The sequence below is a fragment of the Hyperolius riggenbachi genome, chromosome 3 (assembly GCF_040937935.1).
Source record: "Hyperolius riggenbachi isolate aHypRig1 chromosome 3, aHypRig1.pri, whole genome shotgun sequence".
In the NCBI taxonomy this organism is placed as follows: Eukaryota; Metazoa; Chordata; class Amphibia; order Anura; family Hyperoliidae; genus Hyperolius; species Hyperolius riggenbachi.
The window spans coordinates 300,382,053-300,395,151 of NC_090648.1; the positions used below are offsets into that span (position 1 = coordinate 300,382,053).

At 46.2% G+C, this 13,099-nt stretch overlaps 1 protein-coding gene across 1 annotated transcript in view; it reads right to left on the reverse strand.

The window, feature by feature from the left end:
* The window catches only part of SCAF11 (SR-related CTD associated factor 11), a 135,252-nt gene that overhangs the window by 121,354 nt on the left and 799 nt on the right, over nt 1-13,099 (reverse strand). The window lies entirely within an intron of this gene.

Genomic DNA, 13,099 nt, shown 5'->3' on the forward strand with positions numbered 1-13,099 from the left:
TTGGTCTCATCTGACCAGAGCACCATCTTCCACATGTTTGCTGTGTCCCGCACATGGCTTGTGGCAAACTGCAAACGGGACTTCTTATGCTTTTCTGTTAACCATGGCTATCTTCTTGCCACTCTTCCATAAAGGCCAACTTCGTGCAGTGCACGACTAATAGTTGTCCTATGGAAAAATTCCACCACCTGAGCTGTAGATCTCTGCAGCTCGTCCAGAGTCACCAAGGGCCTCTTGACTGCATTTCTGATCAGCGCTCTCCTTGTTCGGCCTGCGAGTTTAGGTGGATGGCCTCGTCTTGGTAGGTTTACAGTTGAGCCATACTCCTTCCATTTCTGAATGATTGCTTGAACAGTGCCCCGTGGGATGTTGAAGGCTTTGGAAATCTTTTTGTAGACCAAGCCTGCTTTACATTTCTCAATAACTTTATCCCTGACCTGTCTGGTGTGTTCTTTGGACTTCATGGTGTTGTTGCTCCCAATATTCTCTTATGCTGGAGATACAAGGTACGACCCGGCGGCTCGATTAGCCGCCGGATCGACTCCCGCCGCGTCCACTGCCGCCGTCCGGATCGATTCCCGCTCGTCCCCTCCTTATCTTCCGCTCGACTCCCCGCTATTGTCCGCCCGCGGGGATCGAGCGGGGTCATCGGACCTGTCGGAAATGCTCAATCGAGCCATCAGCGGCTCGATTGATAAGGGGGAAAACGTACCGTGTATCCCCAGCATTAGACAACCTCTGAGGCAGTCACAGAGCAGCTGTATTTCTACTGACATTAGATTACACACAGGTGCACCTTTAGTCATTAGCACTTATCAGGCAAGGTCTATGGGCATCTGACTGCACTCAGATCAAAGGGGGCTGAATAATTATGCACACCCCACTTTGCAGTTATTGATTTGTAAAAAATGTTTGGAATCATGTATAATTTTCGTTCCACTTCTCATGTGTACACCACTTTCTATTGGTCTATCATGTGGAATTGCAATAAAATTGATTCAGGTTTGTGGCAGTAATGTGACAAAATGTGGAAAACTTCAAGGGGGCCGAATACTTTTGCAATCAACTGTATGTATAAAACTTTTTTTTAGGTCTCTGGTTATCTTTTACACAGCTCCACCTGAGTTATCTTGGGTCAGATAACTTCGGGCAATGTAGCTTATGCAGAGCAAGTGCATAGATCGGTTTCACATTTACCTATACCAGACGATGGATAAGCTCTACTCTTCCTCCACCATGTGAAGCTGCAATACAGACATTAGTGGATGATTGGTGTCAGGACACCTTCTGGGGAAAAGACACAGGAAACAAAAAACACGGGAGCCCAATAGTGTAATATGTTTAGTCAAAATTGTCAGTGTAGAAGATAAGAATCTACTCACAAGAGTGGGTTGCAGGGGGGCAACCGACCACAGGAAGCAGGTGGAGACAATTAACCCGACTCCACTCGGGGAGGTCACTAAGGACCTGGATGCGGTCGCTCTCCTTGGAAAAAAGAAGGGAGGCAGATGTCCACCGTGGTGTAAACCACATATGTTCTGCCTCCACCCCTCACACGAGTATCGTATGGGGGTGGTAGCACTTACTAATATAGGCACTGCTATTGGCCTGAGGAAGCGGGCTCAGACCCGTGAAATGCGTTGCCTGTGCTACCAATAAAATCTTGTCCCTACAAAGATTTGTCGTCCTTGAGGTAAGCAACCTCAAACCTATCTCGGTTTTAAAACTGCTTTTAAACGCTTTTATATACCACCAGGGCGCCTCTTTAAACCATTTAGTGCAATACAGACATGCTCTTCTTGGTTCTGATTATATGATATGATGTGACCAGGAAGCAGAGGATGGCATTAGCGTTGCAGTGACGCTCAGTGGTGGAAGCGGTAAACATGAAAGCACTCCATGCGTCCGCTCTGCAATATGCTTAAAGAGACACTGAAGCGAAAAAAAAAATTATGATATTATGATTTGTATGTGTAGTACAGCTAAGAAATAAAACATTAAGATCAGATACATCAGTCTACTTGTTTCCAGTACAGGAAGAGTTAAGAAACTCCAGTTGTTATCTCTATGCAAACAAGCCATTAACTCTCCGACTAAGTCTTAAGGTAGCCATACACTGGTCGATTTGCCATCAGATTCGACCAACAGACAGATCCCTATCTGATCGAATCTGATCAGAGAGGGATCGTATGGCTACCTTTACTGCAAACAGATTGTGAACCGATTTCAGCCTGAAACCGTTCACAATCTGTGGTGGTGGTGGTGGTGGTGCTGCAGCAGCCGCTTCCCCCCATCCCGCATACATTACCTGCTCCACCGGCGCGACTCCCGGGTCTCCGCTCTTTTTCTCCGCTCTGGTCTGGTCTCCGGCATGCTTCCCTTATTCCTGTCTGGGGGAAATTTAAACAGTAGAGCGCCCTCTACTGTTTAAACTTCCTAGCGGGACAGGAAGAAGGGAAGCATGCCGGAGACCAGACCAGACCAGAGCGGAGAAAAAGAGCGGAGACCCGGGAGGCGCGCCGGCGGAGCAGGTAATGTATTGCGGCTCTATTGCGTCGGTCGCCGGGCACTCGAACGCCGCTAGCGATGCGCTCTTAACCTGCGGGCGATCGGCGGTTATTTTCCGCACTGCGCGACCGACGGGATCGGACAGAATGGATCGAAATTCGGCGTGTAGCGCGAACGATTGGCAGCAGATTCGATCCCAGTGATCGAATCTGCTGTCAAAACGGCGGCAAATCGGGCCAGTGTATGGCCAGCTTTAGTCGTGGAGAGGGCTGTTATCTGAATTATCTCAACTGTAAGCAAACTGTTTACTTTTTCTCTGCTAGAGGAGAGGTCATTACTTCACAGACTGCTCTGAAAGACTAATTTTGAATGCTGAGTGTTGTGTAATCTGCACATAATATAGAATGATGCAATGTTAGAAAAAAACACTAATATACCTGAAAATAAAAGTATGAGAATATTTTCTTTGCTGCTAATCTTCTAGTAATTATTCATAGTACACAACCAATTCACTATATCATATTTTTTTTCGCTTCAGTGTCTCTTTAAATTCGCCAGGGAAAGTGTCCATGACCAAAACTGCAGTGATTCACAGAAATATGAAATATAAGGCTTTACACGGCAAGTACAGCAAAAGCTGGGGTCTGCAGCAGCTCTTCAGACAAACCTGGCTCCAGTCCCACAAATATACTGGATGTTTAACCACTTGAGGACCACAGTCTTTTCGCCCCTTAACCCCCCTGGCGGTATAAAAAATTCCGCCAGGAGGGAGCGCAGCAGTTTTTTTTAAATTTTTTTTCTTATATCATGTAGCGAGCCATGGCGACGGGGCGGGATGACGACAACGATGTCGGGACGTCATTGGGAGTCCCGGGCCACCCCTCAGCGCTGCCTGGCAATGATTGGCCAGGCAGCGCACGGGGTCTGGGCGGGGGAGGATGCCGCGCAGCGCGACAGATACCGGCGATTGAGCGCGGGGCGGCGGCGATCGGTGTGCTGACGCAGCTAGCAAAGTGCTAGCTGCGTTCAGCAAAAAAAAAAAAAAAATTAAACAAATCGGCCCAGCAGAGCCGGAGAAAACCACCTGCGCGGCTTTGCCAAGAAGGTTAAGGACCAGAGCCTTTTTTTCCCATTCAGACCACTGCAGCTTTCACGATTTATTGCTCGGTCATACAGCCTACCACCTAAATGAATTTTACCTCCTTTTCTTGTCACTAATACAGCTTTCTTTTGGTGCTATTTGATTGCTGCTGCGAGTTTTAGTTTTTAGTATATTCATCAAAAAAGACATGAATTTTGTCAAAAAAAATGACTTTTTTAACTTTCTGTGCTGACATTTTTCAAATAAAGTAAAATTTCCTATACATTTGAGCGCGAAAGTTATTCTGCTACATGTCTTTGATATAAAAAAAAAACATTCAGTGTATATTTATTGGATTGGGTAAAAGTTATAGCGTTTACAAACTACGGTGCCAAATGTGAATTTTCACCTGTCTTTTTTTTTTTATTCCAAAAAGCGGAATTATGTAAATTTTTCCATATTGTACATTGCTAATTACTTGAGCCCACTAAGCCTTATTCTCATTTCCTCAGTGCAGATGTCCATGCGATCAGAACGCAATGCGTACGATCGCACACCATCTGCTCCGCTGACCGCTGTAGTGCTGTTCCCCTGCATTAACATTGATGTTTCAGCTCTGCAGCGCAGTAGACAGCAAAGCAGATGGCGTCCAATCGTATGCGTTGTGTTGAGTGCACGGCCATCTGCGCTGAAGAGATGTAAACGAGGCCATTAAGCACCATCTACACCATACGATTCTTTGTGTGATTCGATTACGATTCTATTTACGATCCGATTAAATCCGACATGTTCGATCAGGATTCGATTCAATTTGTCCTTGTTTTGCAATGGCAAATCGAATCCCGATCGGACATGTCGGATTTAATCGGACCGTAAATAGAATCATAATCGTATCACACAAAGAATCATATCGTGTAGATTGTGCTTTAGGGCCTGAGCCCACTACCACAGTTGCGTGCAGTTGTGTCCGCTTTTCAGAATCTGGTAAATTGATGTGTTGCTGAAAAGCGGATACAACTCTGCACAACTGCGTTAGTCAGACATGCATGGAAGCGCACTTGATGTGAACTATCTATACTGAAACACCACCTGTACCCCACTATCTATACCGAAGCATACACAGCTCACTAACTACATTGAAGCACCACCTGTACCCGACTATCTATACTGGAGCACATACAGCTCACTAACTGTACTGAAGCACCACCTGTACCCCATTATCTATTCTGGGGCATAAAATGCCTGTTACCTACAATGAATCTCCACCTGTACCCCACTAGCTGTACCGGAATATATAGAGCTCACTAACTATACTGAAGCACCACCTGTACCCCACTATCAATACCGAAGCATATACAGCTCACTAACTTACTGAAGCACCACCAGTACCCCACTATCTATACTGAAGCATATACAGCTCGCTAACTGTACTGAAGCACCACCTGTACCCCCACTATCTATACCGAAGCATATACAGCTCGCTAACTGTACTGAAGCACCACCTGTACCAGATTATCTATACCGAAGTATATACAGCTCACTAACTGTACTGAAGAATGGAGTTTAGAGAGTTTTAGGGTTGTGGCCCATGTTTTGTGTATTCTTTTTAGTCACAAACTGAATCAAAAGCAATTACATTTTTGCATAATCTGCACCAAAATAAAAGACTTGTAAAATGAAAACAAAGTGACAGAATATAACAGAAAATACGTGTTACCTTAGGAACTTGGCTTTTTAAAAATATATGCCATGAGGGTATATTACTATTTTAGCAAATAAGCTCTCATAATCGATAGTGTACAATGAGAAAGCAAAAAACACAAAAATGACACCTTTATTTCCAAATACAATAATGGCCTCGATTCATAAAGCATTACCTCATGCGGTAATGCTGAAAACAGCAGACTTTCCCGACCACTTAGCAATGTGTCAATTCATAAAGGCTGTTACCGCATGAAAAGCTGACATTATCGACCAGGGAGATAAATTACCGACTTGGCTGTAGTTACCTCCAACACGTCAGTAAATTGTCAGCAAATGTCAATTCATAAAGCCTGCAACAAGCAGTAAGCCTGACGATAGTTACCGACATCTCTGATGAATGCAAAGTGCAGAGAGCCGAAGTCTGTTTGAGTCATCTGTGGAGAGAGCAAGAGAGCCGTCCGTGTGAGTCATTTGTGCAGGCAGGAAAAGTCTGTGCAAGTCATCTGTCTGAGTCATTTGTGCCAGTCATTTGTGCAGGCAGGGAAAGTCTGTGCGAGTCATCTGTCCGAGTCATTTGTGGAGTCATTTGTGCAGGGCAAAAGAGAGAATCGCCACACTGCTCTACTCTACCGCTCAATGGGCTGCGGTAATTTTCCGACCTTCAAAGGCAGCTGGGGTAATCTTTATGAATTAGCACACAGACTGGGAGACTACCAAGTGCGGTATTTTCCCGACAAGATCTTTTTTTATCGCACTGCTTTTTATGAATGGAGGCCAATGTCACCATACATTGTGCTAGGGACATAATTTAAATGTTGTAATAACCAGGATGGATGAGCAAATAACATTTTTGGGTTTAACTCATACTTAGCATTGTTTATTGTACAGCGATATTGGATGTAAATGGAGAAATAGTGTTTTTTCTATTTTTTTTACCTTAATTTCCCTTTAACCTGCTGGGTGTTCTGACTCCCGCGGCCATGGGAGGGTTTTTTTTTTTTTCGCCCAATTTTTTTTTAATATCATGTAGTTAGTCTACACGATTCTCCCCTTGCTGCTCTTTCCATCCTACCCTTCTGATCGCCGTCGGCGATCACGCCCATAAGGAAATCCCGTTCTGAACGCGATTTCTTTTAGGGATTCCCTCATCACCATGGAGACGAACGGAGTGACGTCATCGACGTTGCGACGTCACAGGGACTCCCAATCCACCCCAAAGCGCAGCCTGGCGGCGGTTGGCCTGGCTGCGCATGGGGTCTGCAGGGGGGCCCTCTTTCGTGTCGGGTAGCGGCGGCGATCGGGTAGGACACGCAGCAAAAGCAAAGTGCTTGCTGCGTGTTTTTTTAAAAAAAAAAATTATTCAAATCGCCCCAGCGGGCCTGAGCGGTGCTCTCTAGTGTCTCACGCTAGGGAGGTTAAAATGCATAGAAAATAAGGTAATTACTAAACAGAAATATCACTCACTAAAAGCCTAATTTGTCTTGAAAAAAAAAATATATAGATCATTTTGGTGTGATTAGTAGTAATAAAGTTATTGACGAATGAACGGGAGCAGTGCTTATAAGTGAAAATTGCTCTCGTCCTGAAGTGGTTAAAAACGTGAATGCAATCGCTCCACAAAGCAGTTTGTGAGCGTTTTGCGTTTTTCCTATACCTCCCATTATAGCAAAAACGCCCTAAAATGGCTCAAGCACCGCTTTTGAAAACTGACAGCGCACGGAACGCTTATAGAGACTAACAAAATTTTCTGCCTTATTTCTTCTATCCTATAAGTTCCTACACCTGTTCTAATGTGGTCTGCATTACTGCAGCCTTTTCTAGTTGCACTGTCTCTGTAATAAATCTACTCTTCCCTACTTTGTCAAGCCTTGTCGAGGCAGAGAGGAATGCACTGCTCTGCTGTGATAGGGAGAAGTTATACACACCTCCTCCACGCCCCCTGCAGGCTCTGTGTGTGTGCGGTGTGTATGCGGCAGACAAGGTCTCTGCTCACAGCCAGCATCTGCAGGCTCAGGAGCTGTGACCTTGTGAAAACCTGTGAGTGCAGAAAGAACAGTTCTGAGCGCAGACAAGCAGCTAAGGCAATAAGTGGTGTAACATTCCAGCAATCAAATCACGTTTGAGAGGAGCCTCTGCAAACAGGCACCTGCTCTGATGATGTATTTCCTGGCAACCATCTTCATTGTTTACAAAAACAATGAATAAAATAGTGATTTTATCACCAAGAAAGCAGCGACCAGGGAGCAGCAAAAATATCACAGAGGGAGCTAGGAGAAGACAACAAACAGGCTGGTACGTTTATGAAAGATTTTCACAGTACAGATTCTCCTTAAAGGGAACCTTAACTGTGGGCCCAAAAAAAAAATTCACTTACCTGGGGCTTTCCCAAGCCTCCTGCAGCCGTCCTGTGCCCGCGCCGGTCCTTCGGTGCCCTCCGGTCTCCCTCCGTGGCTAAGTTTTGTTTTCGGCCGACCGCCAGTCGTCCTCCGGCAAAGCGTCCTCTTCTTCCGGATTCCCCGTCGTAAAGCTCGTCCGCATGACTGGGAAAGCCCCAGGTAAGTGAATTTTTTTTTGGGCCCACGGTTAAGGTTCCCTTTGAAGTGGATCAGAGATGAACTTTTACTCATTGCACAATTGTGTTCCTTTCCTATTGTTTATAGGGCATTCCTCAAGCCAAATACTTTTTTTGTTTTGATACTCTAATTCCCTATAAACAAGCCACTCTCACAGGTTTTCAGAGAGCCAAGGCACTTTCAGACAGTAGCAAGGGCTCATGGGAGCTCAGTCTGGGCAGGAGGAAGGGGAGGTATTACTAGCCAGAGATTTCAGAGGCAGAGGGGAGGAGGAGGGGGATTAGGTTTTTTGCTCAAGATTCAGATAAGCCTGCCTCTGTGTAAAGTTTACAAACAACATGGCTGCTGTCATCGTATCAGATGAAGAAATAATAATTTTCTAATAAAGCTGTGTGCAGCTAGATTTGCTGTGTAAACTATCTAAACTTTAGATAAGATATATAGACAAGTTACTTGTTATAGTTAATTTTTCAGGAAACCTCATAGGAAAATATAGTTAATGTGATTGGGTGGATGGCACCCTCTTGATCTGCTAAGTTTCACATAGGTTGTTGTAAAACTATGCCCACGCTATTTGGCCAATCACAACACTTACAGCTGTAGAGATTACTGTGCTCCGAGAAATGCTCCCTATGAAGATTTCTGGTGGGTCCCGTAAAGTAGACTAGTGCCCAGCACCCTCTCAAAATGCTAGTTTCTAGATCGGTTGTAGTAAACTACGCCCACACTATTCAGCTAATCACAACACTTTGGTGCTGTGATTGGAAAACTGTTACCTATGAGGTTTCCTTCTGGGTCCCCCCAAACTAGATATATCCAACACAGGCATTATAATACTTAACCTCCCTAGCGTTTTGGACAAGCTAGGCTCGTCCAGAGACGCCAGAGGTCACCGCTCAGGCTGGGCCGATTTGAATATATATTTTTTTAAACACGCAGCAAGCACTTTGCTTGCTGCGTGTCTTACCTGATCACCGCCGATCTGCCGCGATACAGGCCCCCCCCCCAGCCGAGACCCCGTGCGCTGCCTGGCAAATCAGTGCCAGGCAGCGCTGAGGGGTGGATCTGGTCTCCCTGTGACGTCACGATGTTCGTCGCCATGGAGACGGGGGAAGCCCTCAAGGAAATCCCGTTCAGAATGGGATTTCCGGACGGGCCATTGCTTCAGCGGCGATCGGAGGACAGGAGGGACGCCGCAGGGAGGGGGAATCATGTAGCTAGCGCTAGGCTAGCTACATGAAACAAAAAAAGTGCAAAAAAACGTCCCCGCGGCCTCAGGGCCGCGGGAATCAGAACGCCAGGCAGGTTATTAAATCTAGAGATATTTAATTGTACATTAATGGGGTTGTTTTGCTGCATTTCACGATACCAAAACAATGCATGCTGCATTTGCGTTAAAGTGGATCCGAGGTGAACTTTTACTCATTGCATAATTGTGTTCCTTTCCTATTGTTTATAGGGCATTCCTCAAGCCAAATACTTTGTTTTAATACTCTTCTCACGTGCCTCACCCCTCCTCTGGAATGCCCTTCCACAACACATCCGCCACTCTCCCACCTTTGAAATCTTTAAACGCTCCCTCAAAACCCACCTTTTCCGACAAGCATATTCTCTAGCTTAGGCCATGCACCCACTAAATAACCTAATTACGCACTGCCTGTACATATACTGTATACTTCCCCACCTCTTGTTTCCACCCCATTCCTTTAGATTGTAAGCTCGCAAGGGCAGGGCTCTCACCCTTTTGTGTCATGGAATGTTATTAATTTAATTGCTTGCACTCTGTTAGACATTTATACATTTTAGTCATTATGTTAAATCAAATTGTAATCAGCAGTGCTGTATCTTGTATCAGTGTCCACATTTGATGTATATCATTGTATCATTAAGTATCCCTTGTTTGTTTTCTTACATTGTACAGCGCCACGGAATATGTTGGCGCTTTATAAATAAATAAAATAAATAATAATACTCTAATTCCCTATAAACTAAATAAACCACACCCACAGGTTTTCAGAGAGCCTTGGCAGTAGCAAGGGCTCATGGGAGCTCAGTCTGGGCAGGAGGAGGAGGTGTTACTAGCCATTGATTTCAGAGGCGGAGGAGGGGGAGATTATTATTTTTTTTCACAGGCTGAGTGCTTAACCTATTGGGGACCGCCGCAGGTTGAATCAACGTCCGGCAGGTGGTGGTAGCGTTCTGACCGGACGTTGATTCAACAGCCGCGCTAAAGAACCACTCCCGACGTGATCGTGCGCACCCGGAGGGGGAGATTAAGCTGTCATATGACAGCTGGCATCTCCCCCTAGTGATCAGCAGCCATCGCGTATGGCTGCTGATCACTACGATCGCCGTCAGATCGTAGTGATCACTTTGACAGCGGTGGCGGCAGGGGGGAAAAAGAAGGATTCACTCACCTCCCTGCCGTTCCAGCGACGATCGGCGCCCCCTCTGCTCTGGCCGGCATCTCTGCTCCGCCTGACGTCAGCGCCGGGTCCCGGCTTGATGATGTCATCAAGCTGCGACCCGACCTGAGCGTCATATGGAACAGAGATGCCGGCCGGAGAAGAAAGGGGTTACTGCGGCTCATCGCTGGAGCCTGGAAGGTAAGTGATGGCTGCCAGCTACAGACACTTGCGACCATGGGGGGGGGGGGGGGGGGGGGGGTGACACTACCCAGCCAGCCACAGAGGGGATCCGGCCGCCCGCCTGACCCCCCCCCCCCCCCCCAAAAGCGCGCACCCCCCTTCACCGCAAAATGCCCTGGTCCTTAAAGTGAACCTAAAGCCATAAAAAAAAAAAAAAAAGAGATGAACTCACCTGGGGCTTCCCTCAGCCCCCTGCAGCCGATCGGTGCCCTCGCAGCTCCGCTCCGATGCCTCTGGACCCGCCGGCGACGACTTCCGGTTTCGCCGTCGCCGGCCGACAGGCATGGGAACGCGAGCGATTGTTCTGTATATCGCCCCCTATGCTGCTAAGGAGCCGCAATAGGCGGCCGGTCCCGAAGTGGTTAAGATACAGATAAGCCTGCCTCTGTAATGTTTACAAACAACATGGCTGCTGTCATTGTATCACAGGAAGAAATAATAATTTTCTATTAATGCTGTTTGCAGCTAGATTTGCTGTGTAAACTATCTAAACTTTAGATAAGATATATAGACAAGTTACTTGTTGTAGTTGGCCTGGATCTCCTCCTATCTATCCAATCGCTCCTTCACCACTTTCTTCAATGGCTCCTCCTCAAACCCTGCCCCCCTCTCAGTTGGGGTCCCCCAGGGCTCTGTTCTAGGCCCCCTTCTTTTCTCCACATACACTTCCTCAATTGGCAAGCTTATCTCCTCCCTGGGCTTCAATTACCACCTTTATGCAGATGACACTCAGATTTACCTCCATACCCCCGATCTCTCATCCACCACCATAAACAAGGTCTCCTTGTGTCTCTCAGCAATTTCCTCCTGGATGTCAGCTAGGTTCCTAAAGCTTAACCTTGACAAAACTGAGCTCCTGATCTTTCCACCCCATGCTGCTGCACCCCTCCCAGATTTCCACTTCACAATCGACAACACAACCATTCTCCCTACCTCCCAGGCCCGCTGTCTGGGTGTCACCTTGGACTCTGACCTCTCCTTCATCCCACACATACAAAACATCACCAGAGCCTGCAATTTCCACCTCCGTAACATCTCCAAGATCCGCCCCTTCTTAACCCCGGACACGACCAAACTGCTCATCCATGCCCTCATCATCTCCCGCCTTGATTACTGTAACTCCCTCCTTTCTGGCCTCCCCCTGAAACGCACTGCCCCCCTTCAATCAGTGATGAACGCGGCTGCAAGACTCATCCATTCTTCGCACCGCTCTGCATCCACATCTCCCCTTTGTGAATCCCTGCACTGGCTCCCTATCCGTTTCAGGATAAGTTTCAAGATTCTAGGCCTGGCGTATAAATCTGTGCACAAAACCTGCCCTACCTACATCTTGGAGTTTGTTCACAGGTATACACCAGGTCGCCCCCTCCGTTCCTCCAATGACCTTCGCCTCACCACCCCACGCATTTCACACTCCCATGCCCGCCTGCAGGATTTCTCAAAAGATGCCCCCACCCTCTGGAATGCCCTTCCACCACCCATCAGACTTGCTCCCTCTTTCAACACATTCAAGCAAGCCCTCAAAACCCACCTCTTTATGATGGCCTACCCACCTAGTACCACACAGTAACTCTCTAAGGAATATTTAACAGCCCCACCTAGTGTTTCCACCCCTCCCTTTAGATTGTAAGCCTCTGGCAGGGTCCTCCACTCCCTAGTGTAATCTACAGGATCATGTGCTCCTGTCCTATGACAGCCTGTACTTGTATTACTGGGCCTACCTAAGCAGCCCACATTGCATGATCATGTATTTTGTACAATTTGCATGTATAACTTTGTTCTATGTGTATAACCCTATGTATGTCATCCTTGTATATATTTATTGCCCAGCGCTGCGTAATATGTTGGCGCTTTATAAATACAATAAATAATAATAATAATAGTTAGTTTTTCATCTCAGTTCCGCTTTAAAGAGGAGCTGTCAGCCATACTATCTCAGAAAAAATAAACCACATAAATAAGTAGATAAATACTTGCTCTACTTACATATGTATTGCACTGTCCATGTTTTGATTTTAGTGATTTTCCTACAGTAAAAAAATCCTTCTTCGCATTTCCCATTATAAAACTGTGGCTATCTTGAAGCCAATCCTGATGTCACTTCCTGCCCTACTCTCCTCTGCCTGCTTTGCCCACACTTCACTATAAAAAGTGAATTGTCTCAGCATGAGAAATATTGGCCAGAGAGAAACAGAGGTGTGGTAGAGGAAACCAGGAGGGTAAGAGGTTTCAGCAAATCAGACTGCATTAGTTAAATCTGAGGGGAAATAGAGAAGCAAAAAAGGACAACCCAGCATGCCCTGCAACTTCCTTTTTGTGTACCAAATAATAGTCAGGTAAACTGGGGAATCATTTATCAACCAGAAAAGTAAGAGTGATTTTAACTTTAGGATTGCCTGGTTAGCATCCTTATTACTTGTTTACCAGATTAAAATAATGGATTGATTTTTTATTTTATGCCCAACAGTTACACATTACCCAAAGGCTTCTGCTGTGTACTAAATCATCACCATGAATGGAGATTTCACACAATACTTGTGAAGCCTAAACACATGGCTGACGCTGAGCAACCAGCCATCTAAACA